Source organism: Ochotona curzoniae, unplaced genomic scaffold (genome assembly GCF_017591425.1).
Source record: "Ochotona curzoniae isolate NIBS_2020 unplaced genomic scaffold, NIBS_Ocur_1.0 scaffold_4701, whole genome shotgun sequence".
Classification (NCBI taxonomy): domain Eukaryota; kingdom Metazoa; phylum Chordata; class Mammalia; order Lagomorpha; family Ochotonidae; genus Ochotona; species Ochotona curzoniae.
The window spans coordinates 54,747,851-54,769,175 of NW_024467122.1; the positions used below are offsets into that span (position 1 = coordinate 54,747,851).

Consider the following 21,325-nt stretch of genomic DNA (forward strand, 5'->3'; position numbering starts at 1 on the left):
GAACTGCAGGAATATAAAGTCACCAGTTCTCAGAAGGAACACATGTGCAGATGGAGGCTGAGGGATCCAGGCAAGTCATGTATTATATCAATTAGGTGTGTGTTGAAGTCACCCAGGAGAATTCAGTAATCGGTCTTTGTTCAAGAGATAGCTGTTTTAAGGGGGGAAAACAGACTTTGTGGAGTTTATATATACTGAAGTCGTTTTGAGGACACTTGTGCTCCACAGCAGTATACCTTGACTCAGTTATCAGTTTGCCCACCAATCCGATCCTGCTGCTATTGTGGACTCTAAGAAGCAACAGTGATGGCTCAAGCTTTTAGATTCCTGTCTTCCACATGGGAGACCTGAATTGAAATCCTAGAAATCCTAGCTCACGGACCCAGCTTGGTGGCCTAGAGGGTGGGGTCCTCACCTGGCTCACACTGGAATGCCATGTGGGTACTGGTTCTAGTCCCAGTGGACCTGCTTCCTGTCCACCTCCCTGATAGTGGCATGGGAGGGCAGTGAAAGATGGTCCAAAGCCTTGGGACCCTGCACCCACATGGGGGACCAGGAAGCAACAATGACAAAGGGAAAGGATGCTGTTCTTTCCCTCTCCGCCTTAAAGTACACAGTTATATAAAAGAGTTCTCAGAAACAGTGGCATCCCCAGAGGAAAGCTAGGTTTCAGTTAGGACTAAAAGTCAAAGAAGTCTTCTTCTTTTTTAATTAGAGAAAAATACAATTTTAATGAGTCATACAAGTTAGTGGTAGGAACACCCTGGAGACAATGATAGTTCTCATGATGACCAAGTCAAGCACTGCAGCTAACAAATGATAAAGCATCTGAGAGCCAATATGCTTTGCCTTCTGAGGAAGATTTGTGCTTTCCTTCTCCTGGAAGCTGTAATTGGTGCAGGTGTAGAAGACAGTCTGTCCATTGTTGGCTGAGTGCATTCCCTTATGCCTACATCTAGGCAGCACCTGTCCACCACTGGCCCCAGGGACATGGGTCCTTCCTCTACTGCCACAGGCAGAGCTGAACCCAGGGAGATGGAACACAACATAAGTCTTCACAAGCTTCCCTTCCAGAAGCTTCCCTTCTCTGACCACAGCAGGGTCAGAGAACCACATCTTCAGTTCCCAGCAGAGGCAAGACTGAGCCACAGTCCAGACAGAAATCCAAGTCCAACTGGAAGCTAGAGCTCCACTAGCGCAGCTCATGGTCCACTCACAACTGAGCGGTCTCCCACCTTGCCCACCAGGGAATCCAAACTAGAGAATTCCCACCCATGACTCAGAACCCGGCTAGGGCAGGCAAGAATGACACAACTGCATAAACTCTGAAGAAGTCTTCTGTAAAATCAGTGGTGGTGAAGAGATGAAAGAAGAGAAGGAGGAAGGAAAATAAGAAGGCAGGCAGTTTGAGGAGTGACTTGAACACCACCCCTAAAGATTGATAAGACCCTGTCATTTTAGACCCGGCACCATTTTAAATATCTGCTTCCCTTAGGCCTTGACTTTGTTAAGGATCACGCTCTTCAGGTTTAAATTGTGTTGCAATCCTGTTTCCACCAATCTTCCGTAACTTCATGGCATCATGCATGACAGTCCTACCCACCAATCCCTCATGGCCTGTGTTACCCACCCCTGGCTGTAAAGGCATGATCCTGCGGACATGATCCTGCCTCTGCATATCTCTATCTATCTATCTATCTATCTATCTATCTATCTATCTATCATCTATCTATTGCTATCGCTCTCTCTTTCTCTCTCACTCGGCTCTCTCTCCTCTGCTGGCCTCCCTTGGAATCCCCTCCTGTCATTGTGGCAGAGTCCTCTCTCTCTGCTCTCTGCTCTCTGCTCTCTGCCTTCTCTCCCTTCCAGGGCCACCTCTCCCGCTGGAATAAAGACCTCCTGTGTGACTCATTGTATCTGGCGCATTTTGCTAGTGGTGAAAATTCCTAACAAGCAGGGCATTATCAAAGTCACAAAGATGCTATGTTAGGAAGCATGTTGACCATGGCAGAATGGGATGGCAAAGGGTGAAGAAAGGTGGTGGTGGGAGAGGCAAATGAAAACAAAACAGAAAAATGTAATTAACCAATGAGCTTGTCTGTGAAATAGGAGGCAAACATAGCTTGTTGACATTCAAGAAAAGCCTACTATTTGGGAAGCCAGTAAAAAACAAAACTTGCTTTGAAAGATGTGGAGTAGTGAACTGTAGTAATAAATTTGCTGAGTTTAGTAACTCAAGTGCTGAGAACTGACCAGCGGATTTGGTAAGATAGAGGGGATGGTCTTAACAGAATAGTTTCAGTGCCAAGTTGGGCCTGAAAAACAGAACAAGTTTGTGAAGCTAAATACTTGAGTAAAATTAAATTTAGCTAAATTTAATTAAACAAAGAGCAATTTGCAAATTGGGTAACCGTCAGAGCCAGAAGAGGTGCAGAGAGCTCCACTTTACAATGTGGGCAAGCAGCACTTACAAATAGGAAAAGAGAGTAAATATAAAAATAGATGATTGCCCGCAACTTCTGACTTGCCTTGCTGGAAAATGGTGTGATTTGGTTGCCTATGACTGATGGAAGCTCAGCTGTCTGACTGACTGAGACCCAAGTATTGGTTGAAATGCATACTTCTAAGGTAGGCTCCCAGTTACTGTATGTGCTACAGTATGTTGAAGTTCATTATGTAAGAACTCAATCATGGAGGCACACTTAGGCCACATGCAATCTAATCTATACAACAAGGTCAAATCTGAGCTGACACGAGGTAGACCAACCTTGTAGATTTTAACTTTGATGGAAGACATTCCTAATGGAATGGAGAAAGATGGTATAAGATAAGATCTTAGGATTTTTTAAAATAAAAGATGTTAAGATTTGAAAGATTCATAACCCTTTTGTATACACCCAAGTTCCAAATCTACTGAGGGTTAGAACACAACCAAAGGCAACATTTTACTTTTCTCTGCTTAAAAAACTACTGGTAGTGATTTAATTCTGTTAGCAAAAATATATCTGATGCATTCTATAGAAAATTAGATAAATGCACTTGCCCTATCCCTGACAACACTGAACAGTTGTAGACCATCCCTTGTAGGAGCCTGACTTTGTGAACTGTTTAACTTTTAGGAAAGCAATAGAAGATGGACTTTCTGTGGGCAGGGCGAACCCATGGAGGAAAATGAAAGAATGAATGAACTGAGCTCAGCAACTCCACTTCTGCATCAGGACAGAGGCTCTGTGGTTCTGGGCTGCCTTCACTGAAGTACGTGAAAAGAGCTTCTCAGGAAGGATAGGCTCATGGTGGTTTACAATTTTGGGGTTCACACAGTTTAGGGCCAAAAAACCTCACTAATCTGTTGTCTAGCATAAAATGGCAACTGAAAGTGGGGGAAAGAATGAATATGCGGTGATCCGGGAAGCAGAAAGGGAAGCAGGGCCTAACTCAGTTTCACTAATCAACCCTCTCACAAGAACTCCCTGTCAAGGTCAGATCCCAATGGCCTGCCAACCTCCCACTGGGCCCACCCCCTAGCTGCCATAACTAGACTACATCTCCATCCCAATCCATCAGCCATTGGCTCGAATCCATTAAATCCATTAACTCTTCACATAAGACTTTCATGTTTAATTATCTGTGCAAGATTTATTTAGTTAGTTGATAGTCAGAGAAAGGGAGACAGAGAAAGAGGGAAGTTGGTGGGGGAGGGAAGCAAGGTGGGAGACATCTTCCATCTGATGGTTCACTCCCCAGATGACCGCAGCAGCCAGATGAAAGCCAGGAGCCAGCAGCTTCATCTGAATCTCTCACAATGCATAGTAGAGGCCCATACCTATGACACATTTGCTGCATCTTTTCCAGGCACATTATCAGGAAGTTAGATCTAAAATGGAGCAGCGAGAACATAGGAAGGTATTCCTTTGTGATGTTGGCATAGCTGGTGGCAGCAATTTAGCAACAACACAGCACTGGCCTTGTGAAAGCTTGAGGAACCAAGTGCTGTTGATCTCATAACACTCATCTGCCCCTGGTGGAACAAATGTGGAATTCTCTGCGCATGAGAAATGTTCCACCATGTCTGCTTACTGATGGAAATAGTTTAAGAAAAAAACTGACGTGGGGAAGAAGGGGAGAATTTAACAAGCAGAGTCCTAGAGTAATTTATGAGAAAGTAGATCCAGAATACATGCATTTGATAGGAACTAGGAAAGTGTATTGACCAGGAGCAAAGGTTCAGGGTGTAGGGTCAGCATGATACCTCAACTGCCTAATTCTCCACCTTTAAGTGCCAGGATCTCATGGGGTGCTGGTTGGCGTCCTGACTGTTCCACTTCCCACCCAGTTCCCTGCTTATGAACTGGGAAAGCAGTAGAGGATGGCCTAAAGCCTTGGTACCTTGCACCCATGTGGGAGAGCCAGAAGAGGATCCTGGCTTCTGGCTCCTAACTCCAAAAGTCCAGCCACTGCAGCCATTTGGGGAGTGAACCAGAGAACATAAGCTCTTTCCCCTGTCTCTCCTTCTCTGTGTAAATTTGTCTTTCTAACATCAATAAATAAATACATAAATAAAGTCACATAGTGACATATCAGATGTGAAGGGGAAAAAGAGAGTGAGATTAGATTGACAAATTTGTTCAAAGTTACACTTTCTCCATAATATAGGATATAAGATCAATGGCTTTGGATGGGTAGGGGAGAATGAGTTTGAAGAGAAAGAGAGTAGAAAATAATTTTCTGAAGGAGTGAGAAAGTAAATTGACTAAAAAGTGAATGAAGTTGACTGAGCAATGCTGAGGGACTTTGAGATTTTAAGGTTGTACATTTACAGTAATTTTGTGCAGGGTAGTAACAGAATTTTTTCCTGGTCACTCTTCACTCAGATACAGGAAGAAAAGAGATAAGTTTCTTTGAACTAAGGATGTGGGTCTTCAAGTGATTCTTATGAACAGAAAAGGGGAAAATAATGTTAGGTGTGCATGCAAAGAACATTGGAATTTAGTCTAATTAAAGAATAGAAATAAACACAAAATTGTGATTTTTAAAAAATGAAGAGGAACTGACATGAACTGGATTTCCTAATGGGTTAAAGTATTTTTATTGTTGAAGTACTGGAATAAATATGCAAGAAAGCTAGGAGTATTTATAGGCTTGAAAGTGAAATTTGGAGATGGAAAATTTAAGATAATGACAAACGATCTAGAGTTATTAAAAGCAAGTGGCTGAGGTGGATTTGTAAAGAGGTCAAAGCTTGGAGATTACAGGTTATGGAATGGGTCATCTACATAATTTTTGGAGTCATGAAGTACAATAATGGGAACAGTGACAAAGACAGGCCATTAGCTAAGAACTTGCTAAAAGCTCCAAAGAATTACATGACTGAAAGACCAGAGAATGATTTGCAAGGAGGAAGAGTGAAAGATAGTTTAATCTAATGGCATATACTTTAAAACATTTAGATGTTTTTAAAGTGTCTCATTTCTCTGATGGTTTATTACCTCAATATTTTTTTTTACTATTATTAGTGAAAATGTTTTGAGAGGCAGTAACAGGGTATAAAAGAATGGTCTCATCTGCTTGCTCATCCTGAATGCTGCAGTGGAGCTGGGAACCCAATCCAGACATCTCACATGAGTGCTAGAAAAATACTTGGGTTCCTACCTGCTGCCTCCAAGAGGGAGTATCAGCAGGAAGCAGCAATCAAGGATCATATCAATAATCAAACCTGACAGGAGCTGAGAACATCCCAACAAGCACCTTCACTACTAGGTAAATACCTGTTCCCCATCCGGATGGGTTTTGTTGAGAGAAGATAGAGAAAAACAATAATGGGCTTCTCATATGAGCATTAGTGTAAGTCTTGGCTGCTCCACTTCTGATCCAGTTTCCTGTTAATGTACCTGGGAAAATAGTGGAGGGAAGACTCAGAAGGAACTTCTGGCTCCTAACTTTGGCCTGGTCCAGCCCTGGCCATTGCAACCATTTGGGGAGTAAACCAACAAACAGATGGAAGATTTCTCTGCCCCTTCTTCTCTCTGCAATTCTGCCTAGTTAAAAAAAAAAAAAAAATCTTTTTTTAAAAAGAGTGAAAAAAGGAAAAACAATGATAAATAAGAAGGGCCAATCACCAATCACCATCTTTTGGGCCCGTGATGCAGACTCTGTGTTTGAAAAAGCAGCTACAAGTTGAGAGAGTTTAAGGAAAACTGTGTCCTCCTTTTAGCGTACTAGTAAATTACACAGATCACAGAAGAAATGGGTGGGTGTTGAAGGGAAAGGCGAAGAATGTGGGAAAGTAATGGAAAGAGAGCAAAGGTTAATGATTTGGGGAATGCAGAGTTTCATTTATAGAGACATTCTACATGTTCTTGGATGAGTTGCATTCTCAGAGTTCTGCAGGAGCTTGAGATGATGAGCCATGAAGGCGTTTGCTCCTAATGATTTCTTTGGGGAAATGAGTACCTATTTCATTTACAGTCATCTTTTTGGTTGTAATAAGGCAAAAACAATCTGTTGGTGAGGGGCCTTTTGTTGATCATGGCCTTTTCTTATAGAAATCTGGAAAGCTCCTTAAATCCAGTGGGTACAGTACTACACTGTATTGAACTACCCACTTCACTCATTTCCATCAAAAACTTTATCTAATATTCTAATATGATTAGTCTGTTAGTTATAATGTAATAGTCTGCTACACATTTTCTGAAAAAAAAAATTCCTCTGGATTGTTTGTATTAACTAATTCTTAGGAAAAATTTGGAACACAAGTAGAAAAATGAGTGTTGTTCTTTTTCTTCCATGAAAAAATAAATTCTCTTTACTCTGAATGTCCTACATCCATTAATGTGAATTATTCTCATAATACTTTTCTGTAATTATCTTTGTTAATAGTGCATGGCCATGATTTATCCAACTTTCTTTTACATGACAGTACCAAACACTCTAGCTTACACAGACAGGTCTTTCATAAGTATGTGGGGGGATATATGATTTAAAAAGAGCCATGAATGAGAAAGAAGCCAGAGAGCCTGCATTCTGTCACTCTACCCCTCTCTATGTATGTGACTTTAAGTAAGTCATTAGCAGAGCTGCTCTGACTGCCTCACAGGCTGCTAAAGTTAGGACGTGTGAGAACTAGGAGCTGGATTTGAAAAAACTTTAATATCTGATTTAAGATAGACCCATTCAAAACTGAATACACAAAATATATTACCTTGTAACACAAAACGATTTGATGATTCAAGCAAAAGGTTCCAATATATAATCAACAATTACTTTCTGGCACAAGCATATGTAGAAATAAAAAGCCTGGGAAAGACTTGCATAATAATTAGGCTTCTTATTTTGCCATCTGCAAAATTCAAGTTCGGCTGAAGGTGGTATCTTCAACTCCCAATTCAACAGAAATGTCTACAGCTTCATTTCCTATCTGAAATCCTGACATTACTAATTTATTCCCTGGAGTTCAACTATATCTTTGTTCTTTCAGCTATATTTCAAAGAAAATGAAGGAATGACACAGTACTTGTGGATTGGATTGGAATCCCAACGTTACAAGTTAGTGGCTCTGTGACTTTTGCCAAGTTCTCCAATGTTTAAAATAGCTGGAATGATAATATTTTCCTCTTAAAGTTGTCGACATGGATAAGATAATGTGTGAGGTATGTATATCAGGATACTGGACTATGCTAATCATTCAGTGAATATTAGTATTTTTAAGCAATCATAAATCTTTTTAACAATTTAGTGAGGAGTATAGATAAAATAGATAAAAATATTTACAAAGAATCAACAAATCCAGAACACTTTTCCTGGAAAAAGGATTGTAATAACGAAATCTAGAGGAAAATGAACCAAGAGAAAAACACACAAGAAATGTGAGAAATAAAAGAGAGCTGTAGCAAGAGACAGAACAGATTAAAATCTAATATGATAATATTATTTATACTTAATTCCAGTACATTTGGAAACTTCGAAAAAAAAAAACAGAAGTATTTCTAGAAAAATCACTCATTACCATAGTTCAGAGGAAACAAACTTAGGATCTTCCCACAGTTATAACTGGGTACCCATAACTAGGGGAATGAACAGGTAAAATAAAGGCTTTATGCTTGGCAGTTCTTTCTAGAAATTGGCAACAACCACTCAGATGAGCTCAGGAGCGTTTACGTGTTCCTGATAAATGGCACGGAGATAAAAAGAGTGAGGAAGAAAAAAAATCCATTATATAACACCATTTAGAAAAATCAAAGTAATAAAATAGTGTATGTTACAATACCACATGCAAAACAAAGGATTAACACAAAATATATTTTAATATTATCCCAGGAGCAGGGCTTAGGCAATTAAGGGAAGGAGAAAGAATCAGAGAAGAATTAAAGAAAAAGAGACCAGAGGAAAAAAGTCTGCATATTCAAGGGTCCAAACTCAGCACTATAAACATGTCCACTTTCTCCAAATTGATTTGTTCAGTTGATAAATTTTTTATGCAAATCCCTCTAGAAGTGTTAGCAAAAGCTGACAAATTGATTTAAAAATTTATATAGAAGAACAAAAGGTTGAGAATAGTCACTATATTCCCAAGGGAGAATAACAAGGCAAAGAGATTTGTGAAAGCCATGACTTCCTGCAAAGCATTAAGAGTTAAGAACAGGGCCCAGCACAGTAGCCTAGCAGCTAAAGTCCTCATTTTGCATGCACTGGGATTCCATATGGGTGCCGGTTCTAATCCTGGTAGCCCCACTTCCCATCCAGCTCCCTGCTCGAGGCCTGGGAAGGCAGTTGAGGAGGTCCAAAGCCTTGGGATGCTGCACCCACGTGGGAGACCAGGAAGAAGCTCCTGGCTCCTGGCTCCTGGCTTCGAATTGGCACAGTCCGGTTGTTGTGGTCACCTGGCCAGTGAATCGGTGAAAGGAAGATCTTCCTCTCTGTCTCTCCTCCTCTCTGTATATCTAATTTTCCAATAAAAATAAATAAATCTTAAAAAATAAAAAGAGTTAAGAACATGATCTTGGCACAGTCTGACAAACAAATCCACAGAATTTAACATAGGGCAGAATACAGAGTGGAATAGATGTGGAAGCCTGACATGTGAGAGACAGAGGGGGTGTAGATTACACAAGTGCAGAGGCACTTGATTGTGGAATTGTGTCCCCTCCAAATTCATATATTGAGTATCTCCATATATGAACTGTATTTGGAGATAGTCGGTAAGGGGGTAACAAATTTTAAAGGAGGTCATACCAATGTGACAGTATAGGTGTTCTTGTCAGAAAGGAAGACACTCTAGATCCAGTCTCTCTCCTTCTCTCTCTCTCTGTCTCTTTCCCTCTCCTTCTCTCTCTCTCTCCCCGCCCCCCCACAGTAGAGGCCATTTACAAGCCATCTACAGGTCAGAGAGCTGCCTCACCAGACACCGCCCCTGTTGGCCCCTGGATCTTGCTTGGACTTCTGGCCTCTGGAACTGTGGGAGGATGAACTGCTGTGTGTAACCTGCCCATTCTGGGGTGTTTTGATATGACACATTTGATCTCCATCTGGAAAATAGATTTTTTTCCTTCCCATGCCATACATAAAAGCCAATTGCATGTGTCCTTAAAGTTTAAGCATGAAAACAAACCCTGAAAACTTCAAGTGGATAAGACAGGTTCTGCTTATAGTCTTGATGTCAGGAATGATGAAAGACATCCATAATAGAAAATGTTGGTAATTTTGACCACATTACAATTTAAGATTTCTGTTTACCAAAAGATACAATAAAAAAAATCAAGAGACATTATAACATGGAAGAACAACAAAGCCTTATTATCCAGAATGTAGTTTTTTTTTTCAGTCATATATCAACAAGTGAAAAAAAAATATCCCAGAGGAAAATATCCCAAAGACATGAATCCAGAGAAAATTGGATAGTCAGGAAAGGTATCCAGGTTTTTAGGGTTCAAAAGAGTACAAATTAAAACCCAAGCAACATGTCATATTTCACCCATCAGACCGGCAAGCCTTCAATAGTGTGGCAACACCATTCTGGCAAAGGGTGTGATAGGCTGATCTTTCCTATGGTGTGTTGGGGTGTATATCTGTACAACCACTGTGGAAAGCACTGGTCCAGGAAGAGCAAGATATTTGTGAAAAGCAGAATGGATAACAAATTGGGGGATAATCACAGATGAAAGGCCACACAGTGGTGCACATACGCAAACCGCAGCTATATATATTATATATGGATAGGTCTTAGTGGCGTGTTAGGTTGGAAAACCAATCACAAAAAGCATTCTATTCATGTAGAATCATTTTTGTTTTTATTTTCTGTAGTGTCCAAATTTGATCTCCATTAGTTACTACTAATGTAAATAATTTTCTCCAGTGAAATAATGCACTAATTATGTCCAATTTCTTTAAAGTGAAATCTTTTAAAAGGGGTGTAGGTTAAGCCTCCAGCTGAGGCACTAGCATCCCATGTGGGTGCCAGATCCTATCCCTACTTTTCCAACTCTAATCTGACTCCCTGCTGATGGCCTGGAAGAGAAGCAAAGCAAGGACCAAGGCCCTGGGTCCCTGCACCCACGTGGAGATCTAGGAGAAGCTCCTGGCTGCTGGGCTTGGAATAACCCATCTCTGGCCGTTGCGATGTTTGGGGAGTGAACCGCAGATGGAAGATCTTTCTTTTTCTGTCTCTCTTTCTGTAAATCTTCCTTTCAAATTAAATGAATATATACACCTTTAAAAAAGTCTCCATGTACGGGACTAAAGAAACAAGTCTTTTTTCAGAGGATAACACTTTGGAGATGTCTGAAGTCCATGGGCTTTAAAATCTCACACTCCTGCACTGCATTTTTACAAATGCTCATCTCTCTACTAGAATTACATATGAGAGAATAATAAAAGGTGAATTTCTGGTGGCAAATGTTTGAATCCAGAACAGACTCCTTGGCAAAGTTTCAGCATATGCACTGATTCAGTAGTTGGGCCCAAGGTGAGTATTTTAACCCAGCTTTCTGCAATGGTGCAGAGAAAATGATCTGCAACATATGCAGGCAATAAACAATAGTTTTCACACAGTGTTACTAATTAGTTTCTCGTTCTTTTTCCTTGGCCTTCTAAGAATCTGATGTGTCAGAGTGGCAAGTAGAAAGGAGCTAAGAGCTAACGAAAGAGCCAATAAATGCAAGGTCGTCTACCATCTAAGTGCTGAAGTGAAATCCAGTGCTGGAGTATCTGCTACACAGAAGGCTCATATTGCAGAGCTGCATCTGTTAAGAGACTCCTCTTGCAAAATTAAGGGCCAATTATGATAGAATTATTCTACCAAGGGTTTTTGTTAACATTTATTTCTTTTTATTTGAAAGGTAGATATACAGAGATAAGGATACAGAAAGATCTTCCATCCTCTGGTCCACTCCCTAAATGGTCGCAATTGTTGGAGATAAGCCAATCCGAAACCAGGAGCCAGGAGCTTCCTCTGGGTCTCCTATGTAGGTGCAGGGGCCCAAGAACTTGGGCCATCCTCTGCTGCTTTTCCAGTTCATAAGCAGGATGCTGGGTCAGAATTAGGCCAACAGAGACTCAAACCAGTGGCCATATGGGTTGGCAATGCTACAGTCAGGGGCGCCGTCTGCTATACTAGTCTGCTCATCCCTCTATCAAAGTTCACACTAGCTTCAGAAGTTTGAGCCTAGGAAGAACTCTAGTGAATTGTTTATGAAATATTCACCAGCAAAGGAAGAAAAAAGAGAGAGCTACAGAGAAAAGCCCTTCAATAGGTGTGAGGATCGTCACAGTTATTTACATGGGTATTTAAAACACAGCCCTGGGGTGGCAGTTGGGTGTGGTGAAGGCACTCACACTGCACTCAGTGCCTGGTCATTATCTGGCTCTGACTCTTGCTCTTTTTCATGGAGTGAGAAACAAAAAGTTTTCCTGCACAATGTAAACGTATTGGTATTTCCTTAGAGATAACAGATCTAATAGCATTTGATAAATTGAGAAAAACATTGCAAACATTAGAAGAGAGCTGAATTAAACCAGAAATATATCAAAGGTATGGATAGCATACATTTGTTTTTTCATTCTAAGAAGGTGTGCCATATACCTAGGTTTCACACTTTATTTTCCCTTGTGCTGTGTATTCCAAACACGTACATCCACACAAGGGTCTTCAAAAGTTCCTGGGAAATGTGCCTTATTTTCAAACCATTTTTCAATGAATTTTTAAAGCCATTTCAAATATTTAATCAAGAATGAATACTTAAATATCACTAGGTTTATTCTTATAGAATATGTCCATTCTTGTGCCTGCCCATAATCATTCACAGTATAACTAAGAGCAAAACAAAAAAAAAAAAGTCTTTGGTAAGAGGTATGCCAGTTGGTTCTCACACCCTGAGTTTCTTCCCTTAGCCGAGACTTCATCCTGTCCTGTGACTTCACACTAAGGCTGTGGTGGAACACACTCCTACAGACCCACAATCACACACACACACACACACACACACACACACACACACACACACACACACACACATTGTTGCCTCTGTTCTCATGCCTACTTCCTCTCCTCCAGCAAAAAGAGGCATTGAGACCACATCTAGTATTGAAATGAACCACCTTGATTTCCTGCCAGGTAGACGAACAGACTTCCTACAGCCTCAGGAATCCTGGCCTGCCGGGCTGGACTGCGTGGCTTTGACCTTCAGAGAGCAGGAGTGGGCATATCAAATGCACTCAACCCTTCTGAGAATCCGTCTTCCTTTGAGCATTGCTAAAAATGGAATCAGCTCTAAACACAGTGTGACTGTGTAGCGTAGTTTGAGTAAAGCTTATCAAGGATAGCATTTAGTTAGAAACATAATATGGTCTGGGATGAAAATATTATTTTAAAGATGAAATGGAACAGCATTCTGGCAAGAACCCAGTGAAACCTCAGGGATTAACCAACCTTTTAAAAACGTTGCTTTCTCCCAAGTTCCTTCTCCAAAGCTATGCAGGATTTTGCAGTTTAGCTTGGCATGCTGGCGATGAAAACACATCACTCACTCAGCTGCAGGCCTAGTCCACTGGGACCACCTGTTACTAACAGCATCATGTCATGCCAAAGCAGAAGTCGGTGAAGTCCGAGGGAACTGGGTGCCTTTTTTAGAGTGATTGCAGCCTGTAAAGCTCCCCACCTCTTTTCAGGTTTGACTTTGTTGTTTTGTTGTTTTGACTTGTAATAGGACAAGCAACATTTTCACTTTTACAAAGTATTTTTGACATGATCTGTCCGTCTTCAGCTCATGATTTGGGTCTATATCAAACACACTTACATTTAGATGCTCTAAATTCTAGGAACTGGAATACCTAGCTTTCCAGTCCATCAGCTGCAATACATTTGGATTAACTCTGGGCTCTAGGAAGCTTTAACAAAAGAAAGGTTCTCTGAGTTGACTCCTGGTTGTCCATGTGTAGCACAGATACAATGAAGTTAGACCACCTTGTGCTGCTTTTTCTCAAAATGAATGCTGACTATGATGTGTATGCCCTGATGTACCCAGGTAATGAAATTAGTTAGAGTATAGTCAGTATTCAATGGAAACCTGATGAATAGGAGCATGGCTCAGGCCTGAAGTTGGCTTGGGTTACTTTCCCAAGCTCTTTCTTGCCTCCCTGGGAAGTGCAGTACAAATGCATTAAGGGATATTTTAAAGAAAGGAAAATAAACATTAACTGAAGGCAGAAAGGACAGAAGGATTAAAGACAGACAGAGGGGGAGGTCAAGATGGAATGAAAAAATATGAAAGAGGGGGAAACAGTACAAGAATAGGACAGTAGTGGAAGAAAAAAAGTGAGACATCTACTTGACAGCTGTGCAACTGCGTGCAGGACCACATCCAGCTCCCAGAATGCTACCTCCTGTTGCAGGAGTGAGGTGGATACTGGCCCGCAGTGCATAAAAACCAAGCTCATGCACAGGACATGGCAGGGAGGTCCCAAAGCAAGAAACCAGGTCTCACAGAAGCTAGGTAGAGAGAAAAATGTCAAGGATAAGCAAGGAGATACAGAAATGCCAACATAGCAACTTAGGAAGTTCCTGGGATTGTAATAGCCCCAATGCTAACTGCTATATATTTGCTTGTCTGCCACCTGCACTCCTCATCCCTCCCGCCCTCCTCACACACAGTGCTTAAAATTGCTCACGCAATTGCTCTATGAAAGATGGAGATAGGGGTTCAATTGGGACTCTGCTATTTAGGAGTGATCCATGCTTGTGTCCTCCAGAGAAAATGAAGGTGTCTTCCTTATCCATAAGGGGCTACCAAGTCTCAGTTAATCAATTTCTGTAATAAGCATGAAACATTTCCCAGCATATTATCTTCACTTTTCTTTACTAGAAGAAACTGTTCTACTAATGCGTAATTCACATTTAGAGCTTATCCACACTAGGCTGTTTAAAATCTAGATCCCAACAAGTGGGGTATAGGGCACTCTATCATGAGCCTAGACCGTTGACCAGTCAGCAAAGCATAGAATGGCACAAAAGGGAGTGCTCACCATTAAAGCTTGCAGAAACAAAATTCATCCGGAAAGTGTGTGGTTTTCTCCCTCTGGGTTTTGTTTCTTTTTCATTTAAATGCACACACACACACACACACACACACACACACACACACACACACATACACACACACAGTTGTTAGAACTTAAGGCTTTTCAAGTGATTAAGCTCAGGCATGTTGAACGTCATTGTGTGTTTCCACAGCACAATTAATGTGACAGTATTTTTTCACCCAGGGGTGATGGGTCTGTAACAGAACCATTCCTCCACAGAATCACTTGCTGGTTAACTCCAATGTCCTCTCTTTTCCTTTTGCCAGAAACCCTGAATGACAATGTCACTCACTCTTATGGGGGCACTCAGATAGGAAGTTGGCTATTTATTTTCTTAACAACAGCAACAAAAAGGGCTCGTTTCAAAAGCACGCAGTGAAGGGAAGCTAGGCTCTACCAACTAAATCCCACTTTTGTATTTGATGAGCTTTGTTGAGGATTTGCATACTCAGTAAGGAAAATTGACAGACACCCACTCTGCTCCTTGTTATTATTTCACATCCTATCATTGCTTCTCTTTTGTCTCAATTGAACCCCTGGAATTTTCGTCTTATAGTTTTGTCTTTGTCACAGAAGTACAATAGTAACATCATAAGAATGAGATAGGGAAAGAGCCTTCACAAATGACATTGGCAAGGGAGAAAGAGCAATCCTATAGGCAATAATCTCACATTCATGTATTATTAGATTACTTATTGCTGCATTTAAAAATACTGTAGTAGGAGAATAATGAGGTATGTGTGGTGGGTGGTACTGTAACATGGCAAGCTAATATTGCCTGGAGTGCCAGCATCCTATATAGACACCAGTTCATGTCCCGATTGCTCCACTTCCGATCCAGTTCCCACTTGTGGTCTGGGAAAGCAGTAGGGAAGACTCAAGTTTTTGGGTCCCTTAACTATATGGAAGACCAGAGGAAGTTCTTGAATCCAAATTGACTCAGTTCAGATTGACCCATTGTAGCCATTTGAAGAACAAACCAATGGATGAAGATCTCTCTCTTCTCTCTCTCTCTCTCTCTCTCTCTCTCTCTCTCTCTGCCCTTTTTTCTGTAGTTCAGCCTTTCAGATAAAAATAGGTAAATAAATCTTTATAAAAAAAGTGAGCCTGGTGTGGTGGCCTGGTGGCTTAAGTCCTCTCCTTGGGTGCACCAGGATCTTATATGGGTGTTGGTTCATATCCCAGCTGTTCCACTTGCCATCCACTTCCCTGCCTGTGGCCTGGGAAAGCAGTAGAGAATGGCCCAGAGCCTTGGCATCCTGCATCCATGTGGAAAACCCTAAAGAAGCTCCTGGCTTTGGATTGGCTCAGCTCTGGCAGTTGTGGTCACTTGAGTGAACCAGTAGATGGAAGATCTTTCTGTATCTCATTCTCTCTGTAAATTTGACTTTCCAATAAAAATAAATAAATCTTTTTAAAAAAGAATTGCTTGTAGGCATAGACCTAGCTCTCTGATTATCCCTTTCAGTATTTACCACAACCCCATTTCACTGATGGAAAAGAAGTTAAAGGAATGGAAATGACTTGCCAAAGTCACCAACTAGCAAGTGCAAGCCCTGGCTGATGGACTCAAGCAGGGACTCTATGTCTGTCCTATCTCGATTATGAAGCTGTACAGATTCTAATTCTGGTTCAACTACGCTGCACATACGTGTTTTGACATATAACTATGAGCTGTTGGCTAAGCCTCTCTATACTTATCCCCATTACCATAAAATGCAAATGATAATAGGAATTTCCATCTTAAAGCTTTTGAGAACTAAGTGAAATGATACAGGTAAAATTCTGAGAACAGTATACTCCCGTAAGTATAGCTATTATTAAAAATGTTTGCAATGAATAGATATAATTGCCTTTCATTGTGTAGCATCTCGTCCTTTATCTTTGTTCTCCCAGATTTGCCATGCATGCGCCTTTTATTTAAATCCCATTTAGTTTTGTTCTGGAAGAAAAAATGGATGTAAGTCATAAGTGCTTGCATTAATTTCAGACCCTTCTCTTTGGAAAGGCCTGTTGCAGAAATGTGTCTTGCCCCCCTGCAGTGGGCCTGAATGGCCCATGTACATGAGCACACCCTCTGGGAACACTGAAATGCTCCCTGCACTGCCACCCATCACCAGGAAGACAAGCAACAGATGATCAACGAAAATCAAACATTTAGTTGGACACTCTTTGGGAAGGGTTCTAGTTCACAAATGGACGTGGCCTGGCTGAAACTTGGGAGACTGTCCCTGTTTGGTTAACTTCACAGTCTTACATAAGCTCCAAAAAGCATCTTGGGCCATCTGTTCTCATTTTTTATAATGTAACTCCTTAAGGTAAACATGGTCAGAGAGGACATTTAGGACAAAAGCAACTAATTCTTACAGCCCAATAGAGTTAGCATGATCTCAGCCATTAACTTAGTTAATTTTCATTTTACTTTTCTTAACTAATAAAACTGAAGAATCTATCACAAACAAAGAAGTGATCTGGTATGAGAAGCTTGAAGATGAATAACAATGATCATTTATTGAAATCTCTGTTTTATTAGTACTCTGCAAAAAAGAGAAAATCCAACTCAAAACAGCTAAGGCAACAGAAAGAATTTATTTGCTCTTGTAAACAAAATACGTAGGGTTTGCCAAAAACTCCAGCAGGGTTTGATCCAGAGCCCAAGCAATGACTTCAGGACCTGTCTGTCACCTTGTCTCTCTGCCATGCTTCACTCTGGGAGGGCTCTGGTTTGGAGGGGTTCCAATGCATCTCTTCATAACTACAATTCTGTGACAGAGAGAGAGCACTGCTTACCAGATCCTGTCACCAAAGTCTCGGGGTTTGCCTTTATGGGCTGTGTTTACCCTGGCTACCATCTTATAGGCATTCCCAATTGGGTGAGTCAGAACATTTTTCCTTCCCTGGAGAGTGTCATAGGATTCAGCTGAAGCTAATGGGTTGAGTTGAACAAGAACAGCGTCAAGAGAAAAAGCAAGATATTGCAACTGAAAGAAAATGCAAGGAACAAACATTATACAACCAGTAGGAATTATAAAAGGCTTTCAAATCCATTATTCTTGGATTTTCAGTTGGGCTCAAGGTTACACAGAGTTAAAAAAAAAAAAAAAACAAGCAAACATATCCCTAACTTGCCTTGAAACTCAGTTGGCCAGAGGATTAAGGCCTGGGGTGTAAATAGGAGGATGCAGTGGAAGCTCTCAGGCATCTTCCTGCTAAGACAGCTACCGTTTGCCCTGTACACCTATCCTCTTCATCCCTCTCCTTCCCACTGCCTGGCTGCATTCTAAGCACAGGCAGGTGGTCACACCCTAGGGCCACCTGGAAGGAGCCAAGAAATACCAAAACCAAGATTCAAGTCGAAATGTGTTTAACACAAATTCCAATGCTCTGAAACACTTTATCAAACCAGGTTCATAGAGTTTACTTAAAAAAAAAAAATGCAAGGTACAAAGAGGCATCAGAGCAAAATGCAAGGTCATAGCTGAGTATTGATTTTGTACTTTACAGTGAAAATATTCCCTTTTTGAAGTATAAATGATGGGCAAATAAATAAACCTTTCCAAGCTTTAGTTTCCCTATATCCAAAGGAAATGATTATATTGCAAAGATTTAATGAAATGATTAGTGTAAAACCCCAAGCACAGTCCTTGGCATATACGTTATACCTACAATTTTACCTTCATCTTCTACATACTCTTCCTCTTCCTCTCTTTCTTCATCCTGCAAGTTAGAAAGTGATAGATATCGGAAGCAAAGCACTAATGATTTTTAATGAATTTATTAGTATATTAGATTCTCAAGGTCAAGCAAATGCATGATAATTAAGTTAGGTCAAGCCACATCTCAAGAATAGGTGTATTTCAGTTTATTGAGATAATTGGGCCCTATATTGAGAAATGCTAGGGTTAAACTCATGTTTAATAAACACCTTCATTGGTTTTTCTTTGAGTCAAACAGGACATTTGATTAAAATTAACATTGGGAAAAGAGCTGGAAAGGAGCAAAGAAGAAAGGAAGGAGAGAAATATAAGCTGAAGAAAAATATACAGGCTGTGGTAAATTTTGAAAGTGCAAAGTGTTGAGCTAGAAATTTAGAATCATGAGAAAATGTTCATACTTTTAACATGAGTTTTAAGATGTGTTTATCAGAGAAAGTGAGAGGTCCCATCTACTGTTTAACTTCCCCAAATGGCTGCAGCACCACGACTTTGTCAGGCCAAAACCCTGGAGCCAGGAGCTTAATCCAAGTCTCCCATGTGAGCAGAAGAAACTCAATTACGGGAACCATTACCTGCACCCTGGAGTGTGCTTTAGTTGGCAGATGCAATCAAGAACAGGCTGGGACTTAAACTCAGACACTCCAACATGGGAGATAGGTACCTCAAATAGAATTCTAACCTCTAGGCCAAATGCTTGCCTCTTTTGGGTTTTAACCCAGCCTTTCATTTTTTTTTTTGGAAAGAAAACATGGTAATTGGATGCTGGTGGAGTTAAAGGTAGATAATTAAATTAGACATCTCTTTCATATAGTGCTCCAAAGTTAGGGTACAGAGCAGAAATTAGAATATTTTTAAAAACACAATTTGGGAAGGTGAATGGTAATAAACTTGGACATGAGTCAGCTATATTTAGGAAGGCATCAGGACATTTAGCAACCAGTGGAAAGGCTAATTTAAAGTTGTTGAAGCAAAAAGTAATTATAATATTATACCAATTCCGAACTTAAAACTTTTTTTAGGTAACAATAATAGTAATTTGAGAAAAATATGCCTATAGCAATTTCTACCTAATGTGTTCAAAATCACTGGGGTCATATTGTTGATCCCAACTGCTATTACTATCAGTTAGCAAGTAACTGAGTTGCCTTCAAGTAGCTGAGGAGAACAAAGTGGAAAGTGTATAACCCAGGCTGTATAGTGGAGCAGACCTACAGACCCTATAGCTGGGGCCACGCATCCACTGTGGCCAACACAACTGAGTGAACAGCTCCAACACTTTAGGTGTTCTTCACAAGTTGATTTGAATAAGCTGTTTACAATTTTCTGCTGTATTGATTCTCAACCAAGGAGCCACAGTGCCCCCTTAGAAAACACCTGGCAATATCTAGAGGCATCTTTTTTTGGTGAGATATAGGCATCTAGATGGTAGAGGCTGGAGATGTCACTAACTATCCTACAGTGCTTCACACTTCCTCCCATAAAAAGTAATTCCTTGATCTATTTATCAAGGGAGCCAAGGAATCAAGCTCCATTAAATCACACACATGAGCTTTGCATAGTCCCCTCATTATTTTAACAGAATGCAATGACTGTGTAATGATCAGAAACCAAACTGAAGGTTTACCCCAGTTTGAAATTGGGAAGAGAATTAGGTGGGGTCCTGAACTTGGAAATGGCAAAATACAGTGTGTGTGTATGTGTGTTTGTGTCTCTGAGAGAGAGAGAGATAGAGAGAGAGAGAGAGAATCAGTCCTTATGAGAAATAATTTGAAAGCAGACACTGCAATCCAAATCTGAACAAAGACAATGTTTAATGTTATGCCCTGACTGACAGCACACGAATAGCAATGTTAGGCTAGTGAATGAATGGGATGAATCTAACCCAATAACTTCTAATAAAATGCATGCAAGTTGTGCACAAAAGGCAGAATCTAGCCCCCAACCCCAACTACAAACAGCACAAAGCAAGACAGGCAAATTTAGTACTTCAAAAAATTCATCCTGTAATTTTCCAGATTGGCAGTGATTGCAGTAGGAGCATAACAAGAATATTGAAAGGGCAGGAAAGAGACAGCATTCCTGAAAGAATCAGCATCGGCATCATTTTGCATGCACAATGGGCACTGGAAATTTCCCAATGGGGTTGTGCATTATCTGCCCAGTGGGTGGTCTGGAGTAGTCAAGTGGGGAGGGCTCAGCAGGACGTGAAATGGTAATGGGAATAGTAGGCTGTAGCACATCTCCCAGGGATGGTGGATATGAAAGCTCTGGATCTAGATTTTGAAAAGAACAGAAGCATAATCCATGTTGGAGGCAATGTGATCAGGTTATGTAGGAAATAAACTGTCCTTCCCTACTTTGCTTCATTCTATTCTTTTAATTTATTCTTATTTTCTGTTTCATAGTTTTGCAGGTATAGGGCCCCCTCCTTTCCTTTCGCTTCCTCCCTTCCCCTTCTCCACTCTCCATTGTGCCCCGTGTCTTCGAATAATATAGTCCTTCAGTTGTAGTCTCAACTCTTTATGTGTGCCATGATATTGTAAACATGACCCACGGAAGAGAGTCTAGTATTTTGTGGTCTAGGTATACTTAGCAGTTTCAGTGAGAACCTACTTTTACTCAGGAGTAGAGATGTACACTGTCCATGTTTTGGATTCCTGGTACTTTGGTTTCCATTACATCCTTTGTGAGATTACAAATGTTTACTTATTTACCTTTTATCTTTTTCATTTTGTGTTTTGGATGAAAGTTGTCTTACATCAGAGCAAACATGATATTTGTTCTTTTTCAATTAGTTTATTTCACTGAGCATAATAGTCTCCAGTTGGACCACTTTGCTGCAAATGGGACAATTTCATTCTTTTTAATGGCTGACTAGTATTCCATAGAGTAGGTATACCACAATTTCTTTATCCAACCCTCTTTCAGTAGGCATATGGGATTTTTTCCCATGTCTCTGCTATTGTGGATTGTGCTGTAATGAATATAGCATGAAGGTTGCTTTCTCACTTCTTTGGGATATCACTTCTTTTTCGCCCAAT

At 40.6% G+C, this 21,325-nt stretch overlaps 1 pseudogene; it reads right to left on the reverse strand.

Annotated features, from left to right (window-relative positions):
- Positions 1-729: 729 nt before the first annotated feature.
- The window catches only part of LOC121148396, a 64,819-nt pseudogene continuing 44,223 nt past the window's right edge, over positions 730-21,325 (reverse strand).